We start from the raw sequence: 21,428 nt of genomic DNA, 5'->3' as shown, positions 1-21,428 counted from the left end.
GGCTGTGAATCCCAACCCACTTGGCAGTTATGTGCCTTGATAGTGGTCTAAAACTCTCATTTGTTGAGAGCTCCTTAAAATTTTGACGAGGTGTTTTTGTCTTCATGTCACCGTGGCTCAGGAAGGGACTCTGTAGTCTTGAAGACCCTAGGAAAGGCATGGCCGAGTTCACACCCGGGCCTCCAGGCCAGAGCCAGTAACAAGTCACTTCTGGACAAATTGGGTGACTTCTGTCTTGGCTCTTCCTGTATGAAGTGTGGCGGCTGCCACTACTTGGAACTGTCATGAAGAGCAAGTGTACATCTCTGCCCACTGGATCCTGGGGTGGTTGGGAAATACATGTTTTGTCTGCTGAAGAACAGGATGTCTCCCTGGCACCCAGAACCCAGCCTGATAGCTAAAATAGGTGCCAACCAATATTTTTTTTTTTGACTGATAATATAAGCAGAACCCTAACACAGTACTTGGCAAAAGATGGACATTCCAGAAACTACAGTCATAGGAGGAGGCATTTATATACATGCCTAACCAAGTTGTTCACCATCTCTCTGTGGGCAAAAAATTTTGCCTGCCTTTTCAGGAAACAAAGAACGTTGCCTGCCATTCTGGTAAGCAATGAATTTTGCCCACCATCAAGCCATCAGCCACTGCAGCCACCCCTGACCGTGTACCCTGAGGGGATTCAGGATGGAGATAAACTGGGTACTGGCCCCAGATAGTTAAAATGCATATCAAAGGAATAATTTCTATGCGCCTAGACTCTTGCATCTTCCCATATAGAAAATCACAAAAATCATGAATTTGAGATCTCTGTTTTTAGTGTTTAGCAGCAACCTTTTGATGTTTGACTACATGTTTGTTTGTTTGTTTTTTCAGCAAAAACTCCTATATATCCTGACTCCTTCTTTACCTCTTTGGAATAGTCCCTCAGAGCTATCTGAGAGGCTGCCTACCCGGGCTACAGTCCTTAGTAATGTTCTCGAATAGATCATAATTCTCAACTTTTGGTTGTGCATTTTTTTTTTTCTGGTGGACATATCTTCACCTCATTCCCACAGTCTGTGGTCAAGGACCCCCAGAACCCAGCATGAAGACTGGTTCACACTTGTCACTCACACTTGTCTGTGCTGCTGAGGAAGGTGGTAGCCACACAGAAGGCAAAAGAGGCACACCAACCCTCACCAAAAGACAAAGGGCTTGGTTCTCTTGCTCTGCCTATTGTACAGATGAGGAACCTAGGGCCCTGACTGGTTAAGTTGCCCACAGACATGAGAATTAAATGAATCACAGAATGTTTCCATTGTCTAACCGTAAACACTAAATAAAAGTCTTGATCTTGTTTATTTGGAAGGATTATTTGTCCTTACCCACTGGTCCACAGGGCCACCAAAGAGGCGAAGTCAGTGAGTGCCCCGACACCCCATGGTAGACAGGAAGCCAGGCGCCAGCAGTCCCAGTCTGGAATTTTTCTCTTCCACACTAAGCAATGCCCCCCCCTCCAAACATCTTGAAAGTGGTAGTACTTGCATCGAAGCAGAAAACAAAGAACATCTGGAGGTTCTTCCTCCTTTCCAAGCACAACACAGGCTGCAATTTCTTTCCTTTTTTTTAAAATTTAATAAGAGAAAAAATATCCCCCCTAAATTCCTAGGGGAAATCCATAGACAATTATTCCCATCATATTTTGAGGAAGTCTTGAATCCTTCTCTGGTAGATATTGGATTCTCAGAAGGCAACTGACCTTCTGCAAAAACCATTAGAACAGCGTCATCTGAATGAGGTTTCCAGAATGAAATACTGCAGCCCCACCAGGCAGAAAAACAAACTCAGCCATCAGAGCCCACAAACACGGCCTCACCAAGCATGGACACACAAATGTACCACACATGTGCAGCCAAGGCTTCTCCGAGCTTTCCAGGAGGGTCCATGGGTCCAGAATGCCACACATTTCCACCCCAGCAGGCCAAGGTGAAGCTCAAAGGGATGTTTCATTTCCTGAATGGGCCACTTCCTTTCTGGTTGAAGAGAAGGTCCACGCTGGGATACATTTCCAGGGCTGCTTCTGCACCACAGGAAGACTTGTTCCTTAATAATGGCATGGGAATGAACTCACATTTGCAGATGATTCTGGATGATTTACTTTATTTACAGTTGTGGGAAATGAGACTTGGAGAAATAAGTAACTTGCCTAAGTCTACCTAACTAATAGTCAGAACCAGAAGAAGAACCCGAGTCCACCTCAGAGCCCATGCCCCCCATCCACAGCCATGTGGAGGCCACTTCAGCACAACTCCCTGTCACAAGCCCCCTCTAATCCATCACCTATTTACACAACATCGCAGGGATAGTTTGGAAATTCACATCTGATCTTTCACTCCCTCCCCTAGACCCTTTGGGTGCTTGCTGACTAAATAAATCTCATGTGGCTCACAACTTCCAAGACCAGGTCCACACAAACCCTCTCAGAGCAGGAAGGGGAGGGATGGTCCACATCCCATATGTCTAAATATTTTAAAGCCCTGGTCCCAGACCAGGCCTCCGTCCAAAGGAGACCCCAACCCAGGAACTCATGCACATGCATGTGGACACGTCAGTCTGTACCTCTAATTTCTGTACACACGCATATGTTCAGCCACCCCTCAGGCCTAGGGGTGCACATTGGAGGGGTGGTCAGCCCTCGGGATGTTTGGACAGAGAATTCTGGATGATTAGAGTACCCCACACATGATCTAGAAGGAGGAGTGCAGGTCCCAGGTGGACACATCCTCTTGGCCTGGTGGAGGCCTCTCTGCAGGAAGGAACCCAGCAGAGCAGGACCTGCATGGGCCCTCTAAGGACCAGTGCTGGCCATGGCCCCCTCGTGCTGGGCTGAGGGCCTCACTGTCCAGGCCCATGTCTCCTGTCCAACCATGCCTTCTGCTGTGTGCTACCAGCCTTTATAAGCCACTTACAGTTCTAAAGAGTAACATCTGCTTCATGTCCCCATGAACACATTTGCCATGACCCACCTGCCTAGGATTCCCCTCACCGTTTCACCTGCTGATCCCCCAACCTCCAAAACTCCAGTATGGTTCTTACCATACTGTCTCACAATTATTTTACAGTCTGTCTTCCAGACCAGACGAAGATTCTGTCCAAGCATGAGGCCCAACACAGAGTTGGTGTTTAATCAATATATTGCCTCAATGGATGTCTTTGCTTTGCCCACATCCCAGAAAAAATAAAAGATATCAGCTTCTGTTTGAGTCACAGATGCCTAGGAAAGAGAAGGACTAGAGCAATGTGTGCTTAGATTGTCTTCTCCCAAGCAGACCTCAAGCCAAGGGGACCCCAGCTCAATACCATGTTTTTCTAATCTGCGAGAAATATGTGAATTTCATTTAGCATCATACAACAAATAAATATTGGGCACTTAATACATGTCAGACCCTGTCTGGACACTGGAGATACAATGGTGTAGACTATCAAGACAAACACTTGTATCCGGAGCTTACACTTAGTGGGAGCAGACGATAAAACACCAATTACCCGTACCTGTGTGAGCACAATATCACACGTTGACACGTGCAATCCAGGGATCAAATTACAGTTGGGTAGAGTAAGGTTGAGTGGCTGCTTTGTCCTGGGAGACCAGGAAGCGGAGGTGACATCTACACTGAGCCCCAAATGCCGAGCAGGAGACAGTCACGTGCACAAGAGTAAAGGTTCAGAGGTGGAAGGAGGAGCCAGCAGTAAGTGCTGGTGATAAGAGCTCAGCATCTCCAAACAAATCCACCTGTGAGGTCACAGCTTGATGAGAACAAGGGGAGCAGGGAAGAGAGAAGCTTAAGGAAGAGGTCAAGGGCTAGCTTCTGCTGGTATGAAAGTGGGTAAGGAGTTTGTACCTTATTCTACATCTGACCAGAGCTGGTGCAGGCATTGAGTGGGGGAGCCATAGCCAATGAGTTATGTTTCCAAATGATCATCCTAGCTGATACATAGACAATGAACTGTGAGACACCAAAGGTCACTACAAGGTGACTCAGTAGTTCAGGGACTTGTCCAGGATGGTTGAAACGAAGATACCCAGATAGAGAGAGTTGGGTTAGGTTTTAAGAGTCTCCTCAACAGGACTCAGTGATGGATCTTAAGGAAGGGATGAGGTGTCAAAGGTAACATGTGGATGTTTGATTTAAACACCTAGCTAAATAGTTACGAGTCAGTGCAGGCAGGGTCCAGTTCCTGGAAGGCTGGATTGAGAAAAAGACAGGATAACCAGGCCAGAAGTGGAGGCAAAACTGTACTTTCTGAAATCTCATTTGTAATTTTGTCTTTTGGAACTAAAACTCAATTTTCTATTGACATGATAAAAGGTAGTAAGGCCCCAGGCCAACCCATAAATGTCAATTTAATCCACAATGCACTGACCATAGGCCTAATGAGTCCACTGCCAAGGGACCAGTGCTTCCAAGGAAGAACATCCAGAGTTCCAGTGTGGAGTCCTGGGAACATAGTGTTAAAGAAAACCAGAGCCAGACAGATGTGAAAGAAGTGAAAGCAGATTTTATTCAGAAATTACTGCAATAAAAGAAAAGAGGTCTCAGTTTAGAACTGGGCTCAATTCCAGGTACATCATGGACAAATGGGGATTTATAGCCACGGAGCAGGGTGGTGGACAGTGGATGGAAAATTACTAAGAGGAAGAATCACAGGTAAGGGAAGATTCTGGCTAAGCCAAATTGACAGGAATGCTGATAGCATGCCAGGGTGATCAGATATTACCTGGAGGATGGAGAAGGATGAGGGAATTTGATCAGATATTGAGGGTGATCAGATATTGAGGGTGGGGGTTTCTGTCTAAACTGACTTAGCAGGAGTTTTGCTAAAATTGGACAATGCAAAGGCAGACACAGAGGTTCAAAGCTGAATTCTACTTGGGAAGGGTGTTCAGAGGAGCCTGGCTGAAGTTTAGTCAAGGAGAGTCTTTTTCAATAGCTCACTCTTGTGCAGAGCCCCCCTTCCCTCTGTGGCCTGGATACAGCAGGAGGGTGAGGCTGGGACTCCAGAAGGCTGGTGGAGAGAGGCTGCTGCAAGGACTCTGCAAGAGGAAGTGACTGACTTGGCCAGGAGAATGCAGGTGATGTGCCTGGGCCTAAGGATGGGGTCTGAGGGAAGGAAAGTACACAGGTGATTTTTCTCCTTACCCACTGTAAGATGATGTTCCCCTTTGCAGACATGAAATACTAAAAGGTGAAAATTGTACAGAGATTTTTTTAATGGTGTCAGTGCAAAGTGATCTAATCTTTTGGAGAAAAAATCGTAACATTTTTCAATATTCACAAAAATGTTATTGCACTGTGATCTAGTAAATTTATAGTTTACTAGAAATCTACACCAAGGAAATACTGTAAAGAAAAGAAAGGTAGCAGTCATTTACTAATTTCTTTTTTGTTTTGTTTTGTTTTTCTCTCTTTCATTTTTTTTAAATAGAGGTATAATTGATATATAACATTCTATTGGTTTTAGGTGTATGACCTAATGATCTGATACGTGTATGCATTGTGAAATGATTACCACAATAAGTCTAGTTACCATTCGCCAACATACGAAGTTAACTTTTAGGATTCACTCTCTTGGCAACTTTCAAGTATGCTCTGCAATATTATTGATTATAGTCAACATGCTGTAAATTACATCACCCGGACTTACTTATTTTATAACTGAGAGTTTGTACCTCTTGACCCCCTTCACCCTTTCCTTCCATTCCCCAAACCCCCTTCCCTCTGGCAACCACCTACTCATTTCTTTATTCAACAAATTTTTATTAAACCAGGCTCTGTTCTATGCTCCAGAGAGATGGCAGAGAACAACAACAATTTCCTGATTTACTGAGATTCTATTCCCATGTAGGATAAACAAATATGTAAATAAATAAGTAACCTGTACACTATGTTAGGTGGTGATAAGATTTTTGGGGAAAGTAAAGAAGGACTTCCTATTCAGTAGGATGGAATAGCCATATCCATCTTCCCTCTTAAAATTAAAAACCCTGGACAAAACACAATAGCAAGCATTGGGAGATTCTGAATGGCGGAAAAAGAAAGTAAACTGTCTAGGGACCACAGGGCTTGAGGTGTGCCATGGCAGCAAGTTCCCTGGGTTTTCTTATTGCAGACTTTATATCCCACACAGAGAACTATAGAAGCCTCCAATCTGGGACTGCCAACAGACACAGACAAGAAAGCGCCAAGAAAAACCTGTTCTTCTGAAACATGCATTTACCATTTAACTAAGCAATTATACTCTTGGGCATTTGTCCCAGAGAAATGAAAACTTACGTTCACACAGAAACCTCACACAAATGGTCAGTGCAGCTTTACTGTTAATGGTAAAAAACTAAAAACAATCTAGATGTCTGTCAGTGGGTTAAATAAACTCTAGTACACCCATAAGTTGGGCTCTAAGTCAGCGGTAAAAGGAACAAACTATTGATACAATTAGGATAAATGTCCAAGGAATTATGTTGAAATAAATAGGCAATTCCAAAAGATAACCTACTATATGATTCCATTTATATAACATTCTTGAAATGACAAAATTATAGAAATGGAGAACAGATTAGTGGTTTTCAGGGGTCAGAGATGGGGTGAAATGAGATGGGGAGATGAGTGTGGCTATAAAAATGTGACACAGGGGACTCTTCGGGTGATGGAAATAATTCTGTACCTTGTCTGTGTTAATGTCAATATTCTGGTTGTGACATTGTACTGCAGTTTTGCAAATTTTTACCAGTGGGGGAAACTGGGTAAATGGTATATGGGATTTCTCTATATTATTTCTTACAACTTATTGTGAGTTTACAATTGCCTCAAAACGAAAAGTTTAAAAAAGGAAAGGGGGATAGTGAATGTTAGGACAAAGTGGAGACAAAAGGTCTCATGGAGCAAGTGACATTTGAGCAAAACCACGAAGGAGGAGAGGGATCCAACCAGGAAATCATCTGGGGAAGAGCATCCCAAGAAGAGGAAACAAAAGAATAAATTCTTATTTATCAAAAAATAAAGAGGGGATAGCATGGTGGGCTAGGAAGCTCCAAGCTCTCATTCTTCCAAGAAATATTAAAAACACAACTAGGGACTGTCTGAAACAACTTGATACAAGCTCTGGAAAATAGTCAAAGCTTTACACACCATGAAAACACCCAATCAAGAAAAAAACACCCTTTTTCACACTTGCCCCATCCCTTCTCAGCATGGCAGTGGCCTTGGTTTTGAGAAGGTGGAAGCTCAGTTTCCAGTCCCCTTCTTCCATCAGAACTGGAGGGAGCAGAGCAGATGTTATTTGCCATCTACTGTGTACAACTGTTCTAACCAGTTTGGGGATACTTGAAGGACTGCTGTCAGGTGCTCATCTGTTTTGCATAACTCAGAATCCAGGCAGAAAAAGTGTCAGGAGTTGCTCATAAAACTACAAGATGGACATACAATAGACTACCTAAGGCATAGAGAAGAAGCTGGGGTGAGACTTGTTTGGAAATTGAAGTATTCAAAAGCAGTCATATGTATGGCAGAATTTAGAAAGCCATTCACATGCACAGGACTTTTCTCAGAAAAGTCCTGAGAAAACCTTAAGCTTTCACCTGGGCTGATCCCTAAGCTAAGCGGTATAGGCATGCAAAGACTGGAAGAGGCGGCTGTTGTTCTCTCTCTCTCTCTCCCTCTGTGTGTGTGTCTTTCTCTCTCTCTCTCTCGCTCTCTGTTTTTTCTTCTTGTTGTTTCTTAGTTTCAATTCCTGTCATTAAAGGAAATCTCTGTCAAACATTAGCTGAGCATGAGCTAAAGGAACAGAGAGTTCAGTGATCACACACATCAAGGAATAGTCTTTGCATAATAGTTTGAAGAACTCTCAAAACAGACTAACATAACTTTCAACAATATAAATATCAAACCTTGGAGAAAGAAGATAATGTGATTTCCAAAGTTACTGCATTCTAACAGTCAAATGGCAAGCTTTGAAAAAAGAAATTACAAGGCATAAAAAGAAACAGGAAAGCACTGCTCATTCTAATGAACAAATTAGGTTGAAAGAAATCATTCCTGAGTAAGCCCAAAACATCAAACTTACTACACAGACTTTAAAACAAATGTTTTAAATATGCTCAAAGTGCTAAGGAAAAACACAAACAAAGAACTGAAGGAAATCAGCTGTTATTTGAAAGGAGAGAAGGTTAGTTTTCCCTTGATGCATGGAAGAGGCCTTCAGGCCTGACAGTTAAGACACTGCCATCTACTTTGTGACATCTAAATATGGTTAAAAAATAATTTTAAAAAGAATGGAAGGAAATCAGGAAAATGATGTATAAACAAAATGAGAAAATCAACAAAAGATGGAAATTATAAAAAAGAACTGAACAGAAATTATGGAGCTAAAAAGTACAGTAACTAAAATAAAAAAATTAACTAGAGGGGTTCAAAATCAGATTTGAACAAACAGAAGAAAGGTTTAGTGAACATGAAGATAGACAATTAAAATTATCAAGTCTCAGGAACAAATAAATAAGGAAATAAATAAAGAAAGAATGAGGAAAACTGATGACGGCACTTATAGGACAATATCAAGCAGACCAAAATACTTATTATGAGATTTCCAGTGCGGGGGGAGACGAAAATGAACAAAAAAATAGACAGAAAAATGACAGAAAACATTAACAAAATGTGATAGTAAGTTCTTACTTATTAATAATTACTTTAAATGTAAACTGATTAAACTCACCCATCAAAAAGCACAGAGTAGCCAAATGGATTAAAAAAAAAAAATCACAGGATCCAACCATATTTGTCTACAAGAAACTCATCTTACCTTTAAAGACACACATAAGCTGAAAATGAATAGATGGAAACAAGTATTTCATGCAAATAGTAACGCAAAGGAAGGAGGAGTAACCATACTAATAATAGATAAAATAAACTTTAGGTCTAAAAGTGTCATAAGACACAAAGAAGGTCATTACATAATACCAAAAGAGTAAATTCAAGAGGGAGATATAACATTTATAAATATACACACTCAACATCAGAAGACTTAATAATATAAAGCAAATATTGATATATCTAAAGACAGAAAGAGATGGCAATGCAATAATAGTAGGAGACTTCAATACCCCACTTTCAATAATAGATAAATTATCCAGACAGAAAATCAATAAGGAATCAGTGAACTTGAATCCTATAGACCAAATGAACCTAACAGACATGTACAGAACTTTCCACCCAAGAGCAGAAGAATACACATTATTCTAAAGCACATTCATAACATTCTCCAGTAGCGATCACATGGTAGGCCACAAAACAAGCCTTAACATATTTAAGATCATATCAAGTACATTTTTGACCACAATGTGATTTCTTAATTTATTCGTTCTTTGAGTGTGTTAATTTCCACATATCTGTGAATTTTCCCATTTTCCTTACGTTTCTGATTTCTACTTTCATTCTGTTGAGATCAAAAAAATAGTTGGTATGAATTCAATCTTCAAAAATTTTCCTCAACTTTATAGTGGTATAAATGACAGATTAAAATGTATATAATTAAGGTGTACAATTGATAAACACCTTTGATATATGTTGTCACCACAATGAAGTTTATTAACTTATCCATCACATCACATAGTTACCTTTTCCTGATAAGAATACTTAATCTACCCTCTTACCAAATTTCAAGTATACAATACAGTGGTGTTAACTATTGTCACCATACTGTACATTAGACCTCCAGAACTTATTCATCTTGCATAACTGAAAATTTGTAATCTTTGACCAACATTACCCCACTTCCCTTTCCCCCCAAGACCCTGGAAACCGCTATTATAACCTCTGATTTTATGAGTTTGACTGTTTTATTTGACTATAGATTCCACGTATAAGTGGCATCATGCAGTATATTTCTTTCTGTGGCTTGCTAGTTCTCTTAGCATAATGTCTTCTAGATCTATTCTTGTTGGGACAATTGACATGATTTCCTCCCTTTTAGGCTTAATAATTCATATATATATATATATACACACACACACACATTTTTTATCCATTCATCCATTGGTCAACATTTAGTTTGTCTCCATATCTTGGCTATTGTGAATAATGCTGCAGTAAACATGTAGGGCAGATATCTCTTGTATCAGGTGATTCTAATTTCCATTCCTTTGGCTATATACCCAGAAATGGGATTTCTGTATCATATGCAATCCTATTTTTAATTTTATGAGGAACCCCATACTGTTTTCCATAATGGCTGAACCAATTTCCATTCCCACCAATAGTGTATAAAAGTTCCCTTTTCCCCACATTCTCACCAATGCTTGTTAATCTTTCATCTTTTGATAATGACATTTCTAACAGGTGTGAGATGATATCATATTGTGGTTTTGATTTGTATTTCTTTGACGATTAGTGATGTTGAGCATCATTTTATATACATGTTGGCCATTTTCATGTCTTCCTGAAGAAACTGGTTGATATTCTAGTCATTGCTCTTTTTTAAAATTGGGTTATTTGGGTTTTGTTTTTTGTTTTTGTTTTTTTTTTGCTTTTGAATTGAAGGAGTTCCTTATATGTTTTGGATATTAACCCCTTATCATATATACAGCTTGCAAATATTTTCTCCCATTCCATAGGTTGCCTTTTCACTCCATTGTTTCCTTTTCTGTGCAAAAGCTTTTTAGTTTGATGTAACCTCACTTGTCTATTTTTACTTTTGTTTCCTGTGTTTTTGATGTCATACCCAAAAAAATCATTGCTCAGGCTAATGTCAAGATTTTTCTCTATGTTCTCTTCTAGTAGTTTTATGGTTTCAAGTTTTATGTTTGTCTTTAATCAATTACGAGTTGATTTTTGTGTATGGTATGAAATAAGGGTCCAATTTCATTCTTCTGCATGTGAATACCCAGTTTTCCCAACACCATTTATTGAAGAGACTATTCGTTCCCCATTTTTTGTTCTTAGTACCCTTTTTGAATATCAGATATTAACAAAACTAAGAAAATTTTTGAAAAGACAAACAAAATCAACAAACCCTTAGCTGAAATAAGAAAAAAAAGAGAAAACACTCAAATAAATATAATTAAAAATGAAAGAGGAGATATTACAATATCCATTATTTCAAGTGGGATATTGAAATCCCTTACTATTATTGTATTGCTGTCTATTTCTCACTTCAGGTCTCTTAATATTTGCTTTATATATTTAAGTACTCTGACACTGGATGTATATATATTTATAATTGTTATGTCTTCCTAATGAAGTGACCCTTTATCATTATGTAATGACCTTTTTTGTCTCTTGTGACAGTTTTTAACTTGAAGTCTATTTTATCTGATGTAGGTATAGCTATCCATAATTTCTTTGTGTTACCATTTGCATAAAACATCTTTTTCCATTCATTTACTTTCAGCCTCGTGTATCCTTAACTCTAAAATGCATCTCTGATAGATAACATACTGGTTAAATCTTGTTTTTTTTTAAAATCCATTTAGCCACTCTATGTAATTATATTGGGAAATTTAATCCATTTATATTTAAAATAATTATTGGTAAATAAGGACTTACTATTTCCATTTTGTTAATTTTGTCTGTTTTTACACCTCTTTTGTTCCTCTCTTCTTCTCTTGTTTTCTTTTCTTGGCATTTTACATTATTTTACATCCTCCATTCTTCAGTCTTGTCACTTGATCACCACAAGATGACTGTCACAGCTCTAATTATCACAACCTCATACAAACATCTCCAAAGGTTGAAAAAGTAAGATTTGGAAAAGGAGCTCTTCTTGCACTCCTTTCCTCTTTCATCAGGGAGGAAAAAATTTCTAGAAATCCTCCAATAAATTTCTCCTTGGATTCCACTTGCCAGAACTGTGTTACATGGACATTTTTTAGCTGTAAAGAAAGCTAACAAAGTTAATATCTGTTATTTTCAGATAAGTTAATATCTGACATTTCCAACGTGAACTATGGGGAGTGTCCAGAAAAGAAAGCAGTTACCCCTACATATCTGTGAGTTCCTAACCCACAGATATAATCAGCCACAGATGAAAAATATTCACTAAAAAGAAGTTCCAGAAAGTTCCTGAAAGCAAAACTTGAATTTGCTGCATGCTGGCAACTATTTACATTGTATTTACAACGATTTACATGGTATTTACATTGTTTTAGGTACTATAAATAATCTAGAGATAATTCGAAGTATATAGAAGGATATATGTAGGTTATACGCAAATTGTATGCCATTTTATATAAGGGACTTGAGCATCCTCGGATTTTGGTATCTGTGGGGGGTTCTAGAAGCAACCCCTCATGGATACAAAGGGACAACTGTAGTAACTGAGTCTAACAGACCAACCCACTATTTGGCAATATTTATTAAGATAGATTTGAGACAGGGGTTTGCAGAATTTTAGGACTTCCCCAAGTTTCCTCATTAGTGTAATAAGTAAAAACTAAGACAATGGTTTCCAGATGATACTTTGAATTTAAGAACCATGGCCAGAAGCATAACCATGTATATAATTATGAGTCTAATATTAGAGTAGAAAAGGGCGGGAAGCAATATGATCCCCAATTTTCCAGAAGTAGAAAATTTTTTAATTAAAAGAAGACAAATGCTCAAGGGTATATGGAAGCAAAGTTTATAAAATGTAAAATATTAGTAATGCTTTTATGCATTAGACAACATAAAATTTAAAAAATTATGTCTATATGAAATTAGTTTGAAAGTCTTATAATCACTTTGAAACACATCATACTTTCAACACAGTACCTCTATGTTGTTATAGCTGGTATTTTCACCACTTACAATTATGAACTCGTTTTTCCTATCAACACTCATTCACAACTATGCATGTTACTAAACAAATTTAATATCTTTGTAATTGATTAACTATTTGTTTAGTTAACATACATTCTCAGAAAGACCTCCACAGTAACAACTTTGATCTGCAGAGTTGACTTTGTAAATGAGGGTTGGATTCTAAAAACTAAGCATGGTACTAGAAGTCCTAGCCAGAGAAATTAGTCAAGAAAAGAAATAAAAGACATCCAAATCAGAAAGTAAGAAGTAGAACTATCTCTGTTTGCAGATGATAGGATCTTATGTGTAGAAAACTTTAAAGACTGCACAAAAAATCTGTTAGAACTAATAACTGAATTCAATAAAGTCACAGGATACAAAATTAACATGCAAAGAACAGTTGCAGTTCTGCACATTAACAATGAACTATCAGAAAAGGAAATTTAAAAAAATTTATTGGAGTAGAGTTGATATACAATGTTGTGTTGCTTTTGGCTGTACAGCAAAGTGAATCAGTTATAAATATACATATATCCACTCTTTTTTAGATTCTTTTCCCATATAGGTCATTACAGCATATTGAGTAAAGTTCCCTGTGTTATACAGTAGGTACTTATTAGCTATCTATTTTGTATGTAGTAGGGTGTATATGTCAATTCCAATCTTCCAATTTATTCCTTCTTCCCCTCTCCCCCCGATAACCATAAGATTGTTTTCTACATCTGTAACTCTATTTCTGTTTTATAAATAAGTTCATTTGTACCATTTTTTTTAGATTCCACATGTAAGTGATATCACGTGATATTTGTTCTTCTCTGTCTGACTTACTTCATTCAGTATGACAATCTCTAGGTTCATCCATGTCACTGCAAAAAAAATATGGAATGCTTCATGAATTTGCATGTCATCCTTGCTCAGGGGTCATGCTAAGCCTCTCTGTATTGTTCCAATTTTAGTATATGTGCAGCCGAAGCGAGCACCAGAAAAAGAAATTAAAGAAACAATCCCATCTATGATAGCATCAAAAAGAATAAAATATCTAGCAGTAAGTGAAAGCTGTGAACGACTTGTATACTGACATCTACATCACTAATGAATGAAGTCAATGAAGACACATACAAATGGAAAGATATCCTGTATTCATTGAATGGAAGAATTAATATTGTTAAAATGTACATACTACCCAAAATAACTTAGAGTCAATGTAATGCCTATCAAAATCACAATGGTATTTTTGCAAAAACAGGAAAGAACATCCTAAAATTCATATTGAACCAAAAAGGACTTCAAATGTTGCAAAAGGAAAGCAAAGCTGGAGGTAATACACTTACTGATTTCAATGTCTTACAAATCTATGACAATTTAAAAGTGTGGTATTGACGTAAAGATAGACATATAGACCAATAGAAAAGGATAGAAAGCCCAGAGATAATCCCTCCCCCACGTATGTATGGTCAACTGATCTTTGACAAGGGTGCCAAAAATACAGAATGGGGACAAGGTAGTCTTTTCAACAAATGATGGTGGGAAAACTGGATATCAACTTACAAAATAATGAAATTATACTCTTACTTTACATCATACACAAAAATCAACTCAAAATGGATTAAACACTAAAATGTAAGACCTGAAACTGTAAAACTCTTAGGGAAAACATAAGTGAAAGCTTGATGACATTGGTCTTGACAATGATTTCATGCATATGACACCAAAAACACAAGCAACTGAAGAAAAAATGAGCAAGTGGGACTGAAATCTAAAAGCCTCTGTACAGCAGAGGAAATATTTAACAGAGTGGAGAGGCAACAGAGTGTAAACAACCTAAACAATGGGAGAAATTATTTGCAAACCACAGATCTGATAAGAAGTTAATATCCAAAATGTATAAGGAACTCCTTCAGCTCAACAGCAAAAAATCCCCAAATAACTGAATTCAAAAAGGAACAAAGGACTTGAATATCAGTTTCTTCAAGGAGACATATAATAGCTAACAGGTATACAAAATGATTGCTCAACATCACTAATCATCAGGGAAATGGAAATTAAAATCACAATTAGATATTACCTCACACTATTAATATGTTAGTATGGCTATTATTTTTATTTTAAAAAAGTGTTGGCAAGGATGTGAAGAAATTGAAACTCTTGTACATGGTTAGTGGGAAATGGTATGTACAGCTGCTATGGAAAACAGCATGGAGGTTTCTCAAAAAATTAAAAATAGAAATACCATATAAACCAGCACTCCTACTTCTGGGTTTTTATCCAAAAGAACTTATATCAGGATCTCAAAGAGGTATTTGAACTCCCATGTTTATTGTAACATTACTCACAATAGCCAAAATGTAGAAACAACCTAAATTTCCATTAATGGATGAGTTGATATAGAAAATGTGGTATATATATAGTGAAGTATTATTCAACTTTTAAAAAGGAGGAAATGCAACAACATAGATGAACCTTGAGAACAATATGATAAGTTAAATAAGTCAATCACAGAATGACAAATACTGCATGATACCACTTATATGAGGTGTATAAAATAGTTAAACACACAGAAGCAGAGAGTAGAATAGTGGTTGCCAGGAATTGGGGGTAGGGAAATATTGGGAATTGTTATTCAATGGATATAAAGTTTCAGTTAGTTGATATGATAAGTTTGGAGAGCTGCCACATAGCATTGTGCTTAAAGTTAACATTAGTATATGTTAATTTGTTAAGAGGGTAGATCTCATGTCAAGTGAACACTTGATATTCATAGAAGAAGAAGAAGAAGAAGAAGAAGAAGAAGAAGAAGAAGAAGAAGAAGAAGAAGAAGAGGAAGAGGAAGAGGAAGAGGAAGAGGAAGAGGAAGAAGAAGAAGAAGAAGAAGAAGAAGAAGAAGAAGAAGAAGAAGAAGAAGAAGAAGAAGAAGAAGAAGAAGAAGAAGAAGGAAAAGGAGGAGGGGGAGGGAGGAGGGGAGGGGGGAGGGAAGAAGGGGAGGAGGGGGGAGGGGAGGAGGGGAGGGGGAGGGAGAGGGGAAGGAGAAGAGGCTGAGCAAATTCCAACATAATAAATCCAAAGAAACTGATACCAAGATAAATTCTAGTCTAACCTCTGAAAATTAAAGCAAAGAAAAAAAAAGTTGAAACCAGTGAAAGGGAATGACATATTGCCTATAGGGGAAAAACCATTTGAATGACAGATAATTTCTCATCAGAAACCATGGAGACCACAGAGAAATAGCTCAACATTTTCAAGTCCAGGCGGCAGTGGGGGGTGAGAGGTGGAATGCTGCCAACCCAGAATTTTATACCTAGAAAAATACTTTTTTTAAGAATGGAGGGGAAATCAAGACATTCCCAGATGAAGAAAAAGTAAGCAACTGTGTTGCCAGCCAACATAACCTAAAAGAATGGCTAAAGAAGTTTCTTTCAACAGAAAGGAAATAATAAAATAAGGAATCTTGAAGCATTAGAAAGAAAGATCAATGAAAAAAGTCAAAAATATGGGTAAATACCACAAACTTTCCTCCTCCTCTTAAGTTTTCTAAATTATGTTGGATGGTTGGAGTAAAAACTATAACACTCTGATATTGTTCTTGATACACATGGAGGAAATTTTTAGGACAAGTGTATTCTAAATAGGGAAATACTAAAAAGGTGTAAAAGAAAAGAAGGTTTTTATCCTTCACTTGAACTAGTAAAATTTTGAAGACATCAGACTATGAAAACTTGTGTATGTATAATGAAATACCTAAAGCTACCACACAAAAAGCTATACAAAGAGATACACTCAAAAGAAACATGGTAGTTACATCAAAACGAAAGTCTAAAAATATTCAAGTAACCCACAGGAAGGCAGAAAAATGAAAAGAAAGAAATGAAAATGAGAGAACAAACAATACAAAAAATAATAGCTAACTTAAGCCCAAACATATTGATAATTACATTAAATGTAAGTGCTCTAAATACATAAATTAAAGGTGGAGATTGGTAGAGTATATAAAATTCATGACACCCAAAATATGCTGTCTATAAGAAAATCACTTCAAGTATATTGATATGGATAGGTTGAAAGTAAAATGATGGAAAATATATGCCATACTGCATGGAAACATATCAAAAGAAGGGAAAAATGGCTGTAATAATATCAGATGAAGGAAACCTCAGCACAAAGAAAATTACCAGAGACAAACATTACATAATGTTAAAAGGGTCAACTTACCAAAAAGACATAGCAATCCTATATATGTATGCATCAAATAAGAGAGTTTCAAAATCTGTGAAGAAAAACTTGTAGAAATAAAGGAGGAACAGACAAATCCACACTTACAATTGGAGACTTCAACACTTCTCTCTCAAAATCGGTAGGACAACTAGGAAAATAGTTGGCATGTATATAGAAGAACTCGATAACATCATCAACTAAAGGCTCTAATCAACATTTTAATCATTTTTCAGCGAACAGTTCATTGGCATTAAGTTGTTGGCATTCACATTGTTGTGAAAACATCCATCTCCAGAGCTTTTTCATCATCCCATCCTGAAACTCTTGTATCCATTAAGTAAAAACTCCCCACTCCCCCTTACTTGCTGTCTCCAAAAAAAAGAAACTCCATATACATTACCAGTCACTACTCATTTTTCCTCAACTTTCCAGTCCTAGGCTTTCTGTCTTTATAGAAATGTCTATTCTGGATATTTTATGTAAGTGGAATCATACACTACGGAGCCTTTTGTGACTGATTTCTTTCACTTAAAATAATGTTTTCATCTATGTTGCAGCAGGTATCAATATTTTATTCATATTCTGATTATTTATTGAAAATGTGTAAAAATATAATTAATATTTGAATATTGATCTTGTATCCTGACACTTTGATGAACTCATTTATTGGTTCTAATGTTGTTTAATGGATTTCTTAAAGTTTTCTACATACAAGATCATGTCATCTGCAAATATAGTTTCCAATCTGGATACTTTATTGATTTTTCTTGCCTAAATGTCCTGGCTAGAAACTCCAGGAAAATGTTAAATAGAATGGTTGGGAACAGAAATCCTTGTCTTGTTCCTGATATTACAGGGAAAGTATTCAGTCTTTTACCATTAAGTATGATGTTAACTGTGTGATTTTCAATGATACCTTTTAACAGATTGAGGAAGTTACCTCTTATTCCTAATTTGTTGAGAGTTTTCATCATGTTGAGTATTGGATTTGTCAAATTATTTTCTGCATCTATTGAGACGATCCTGTGGGGGTTTTGTTTGTTTGTTTATTATATTAATATGGTATGTTACATTAGTTGATTTTTTAATGTTAAACCAACTTTACATTCCTGGGATAAATTCCAGTTGGCCGTAGTGCATAAGCCTTTTATATACTGCTAGATTTAATTTGCTAATATTTTGTTGAAGATTTTTGCATGTATATTCATGAGGAATACTAGCCTGTATTCTTTTCTGATGATGTCTTTGTCAGGTTTTGGTATCAGGGTAATATGGCTTCATAGAATTAGCTCCCTCCATCTTTGTTTTCCAAAAGAATTTGTGAAAAGTTGATATTCTTCTTTAAATCCTTGGTAGAATTCACCGGTGAAGCTATCTGGGCCTGGGCTTTTCTTTGTGAGAAGTTTTTAGATTATTAACCCAAATCTTTACTTCTTATACGTCTCTTCAGATTGTATATTTCTTCTTGAGTCAGTTTCTATAATTCGTGTCATCCTCGGAATTTGCCCACTTATTTTAGTCTAAGTTATCTAAGTTGTGGGCATACAGTTGCTCATCACATTTCCTTATAATACATTTTATTTCTATAAGATCAGTAGTGTCACCCCTCTTTCATTCCTTATTTTAGTAATTTGCATGTTTGTTATTTCTTTCTTGGTCAGTCTTGTTAAAGGTTTGTCAATTCTATTGATCTTTTTGAAGAACTAACTTTTGGTTTTTAAAATTTTTGTTATTGTTTTCCTTTTATCTATTTCATTAATTCCCACTTATACCTGTATTTCCTTCCTTTTGCCTGTTTTAGGTTTATTTTGCTCTTCTTTTTTCTGTGTCTTATGGTGGTTGTTAAGTTATTGATTTGAGATCTTATTTTCATGTGGGCTTTTACAGCAATACATTTCCCTATAAGCACTACTTTAGATGCATCCTATAACTTTGGGCATGTTTTTCCTTCATTTTCAGTTATCTCAAAGTGTTTTTAAAATATTTCTTGTGATTTCTTCTTTGACCATTGTTTACTTAGAATGTGTTGCTTAATTTTCATGATTGTAAATTTCTTAAATTCTTTCCTGTTATTGCATTCTAATTTCATTTCATTTTGGGCATAGGACTTTCATTGTATGATTAATACTTTTACACTTATTGAGACGTGGATTTATGGCCTTGCATATGATCTATCCTAGAGAATGTTCCTTGTATACTTGAAAAGATTATATATTGATATGATTGAATTTATGTCTGTTTGTTTACATTATGACTTCTACGTGTTTCATGTTTTTCATTAGGAAAAAGTCTAATCCACCTTAATTGCTTTCTTTCCATTAAGTTAAAATTTTTAGAGTAAGATTTTAATTACTTTAATGATTTTTTTCACTATATATATATATATTTTTAAGTATTTTTATTTATTTATTTTTGGCCGCACTGCATGGCATAGGGGATCTCAGTTCCCTGACCAGGGACTGAACCCATGCCCCCTGCAGTGGAAGTATGGAGTCTTAACTACTGGACAAGCAGGGAATTCCCTCACTATATAGTTTTAATTTATATTATTAGTGGTTCTTCTGGGGATTACAATATACATCTTATCATAACCTACTTCAGATTTATATTAACTTAATTCTAGTGAAATATAGAAACCTTATTCTTGTGTACCTTTCTTCCTTCTTTTCTCATTTTGTGCTATCATTGTTATACACACTACACCTATATACATTGTTATAATTAATACAATATATATGTCTTCTAAAGAAGCTCTGAGAAGAAAAGATGGCAAGAATGTATTTAAAGAGTTTGCTATGTTAACCTTATTTGCCATTTCTAGGTCTCTTATTTTGTTCTTGTGGATTTGAGTTACTCTCTGGCTTCATTTCCTTAACTCCAATATAGCTGCTTCCATCCATTTCTTTTGTGCTGTAATTTTTAAAATATATTACATTTCTATATACTAATGTCCAATAATGCAATTATACAAACATTGTTTTTCATCAAATTTTGAAAGTTTTCAGTCATTATTTCTTTGAAGATTTTTTAATTCTCCTTTCTTTCTCTCCTCTGATATATACATATTGGTGTGCTTAATGGGGTCCCATATTTCTCTGAGACTCTTTATATCTCTTCCTTTTTTGTTCCCTCTGTTTTTCAGATTACTTAATATCTATCAGTATATCTTCAAGTTCATTGATTCTTCTGTCATTTCAAATTTATTATTGAGTCCTCTAATGAATTTTTCATGTTAGTTCCAGAATTTACATTTAATTTTTTTTAGTTTCTATCTCTTTATTTGATTTTCTGATCTCCTTTTTCTTTATTTGATGAGATAAAATTATCATACCTTTCTTTAATTCTTTTTTTTTAAACATCTTTAGGGAGTATAAACGCTTTGCAACGTTGTGTTAGTTTCTGCTGTACAACAAAGTGAATCAGCTATATGTATACATATATCCTAATAGATCCTCCCTCTTGAGCCTCCCTCCCACCCTCCCTATCCCACCACTCTAGGCGTCACAAAGCACCAAGCTGATTTTGCTGTGCTATGCAGCTGCTTCACACTAGCTATTTTACATTTGGTAGTGTATCTATGTCAATTCTACTCTCTCACTTCATCCAAGCTTCCACTTCCCCTTCCCCATGACCTCAAGTCCATTCTCTACATCTGTGTCTTTATTCCTGTCCTGCCCCTAGGTTCATCAGAACATTTTCATTTTTTAAGATTCCATATATATGTGTTAGCATACGATATTTGTTTTTCTCTTTCTGACTTACTTCACTCTGTATGACAAGTCTAAGTCCAACCACCTCACTGCATAACTCAATTTCGTTTCTTTTTATGGCTGAGTAATATTCCATTGAATATATGTGCCACATCTTCATTATCCATTCATCTGTCGATGGACACATAGGTTGCTTCCATGTCCTGGCTATTGTAAATAGTGCTGCAATGAACATTGTGGTACATGTCTCTTTTTTTTTAAAAATTAATTTCTTTATTTATATTTTTGGCTGTGTTGGGTCTTCACTACTGCATGCAGGCTTTAGTTGCGGTGAGTAGGGACTACACTTGGTTGCAGTGTGCGGGTTTCTCATTGCAGTGGCTTTTCTTGTTGCAGATCATGAGCTCCAGGCGAGCGGGCTTCAGTAGTTGTGGCACGTGGGCTCAGCAGTTGTGGCTCTCAGGCTCTACAGCACAGGCTCAGTAGTTGTGGTGCACGGGCTTAGTTGCTCCGCGGCATTTGGCATCTTTCTGGACCAGGGCTCGAACCAGTGTCCCCTGCATTGGCAGGCGGATTCATCACCACTGCACCACCAGGGAAGCCCTCTTCTTGAATTATGGTTTGCTTAGGATATATACCCAGTAGTGGTGTTGCTGGCTCATATGGTAATTCTGTTTTTAGTTTTTTAAGGAAC

General features: G+C 36.8%; 1 non-coding gene and 1 pseudogene across 1 annotated transcript; one reads left to right on the top strand and one right to left on the bottom strand.

Moving 5' to 3' along the window:
- The first annotated feature begins 8,183 nt into the window (after nucleotides 1-8,183).
- On the top strand, nucleotides 8,184-8,293 carry LOC137771069 (U6atac minor spliceosomal RNA; annotated as a pseudogene).
- A 5,395-nt stretch (nucleotides 8,294-13,688) lies between these two features.
- Nucleotides 13,689-13,795, bottom strand: LOC137771100 (U6 spliceosomal RNA). Its single transcript, XR_011075314.1, has one exon. It is a non-coding gene; the product is annotated as a U6 spliceosomal RNA (small nuclear RNA).
- Nucleotides 13,796-21,428: the final 7,633 nt, after the last annotated feature.

The sequence above is a fragment of the Eschrichtius robustus genome, chromosome 10 (genome assembly GCF_028021215.1).
Source record: "Eschrichtius robustus isolate mEscRob2 chromosome 10, mEscRob2.pri, whole genome shotgun sequence".
Taxonomy (NCBI): domain Eukaryota; kingdom Metazoa; phylum Chordata; class Mammalia; order Artiodactyla; family Eschrichtiidae; genus Eschrichtius; species Eschrichtius robustus.
The sequence above is the reverse complement of the archived record's forward strand: the minus strand, read 5'-3'. Positions and strand labels throughout refer to the sequence as shown.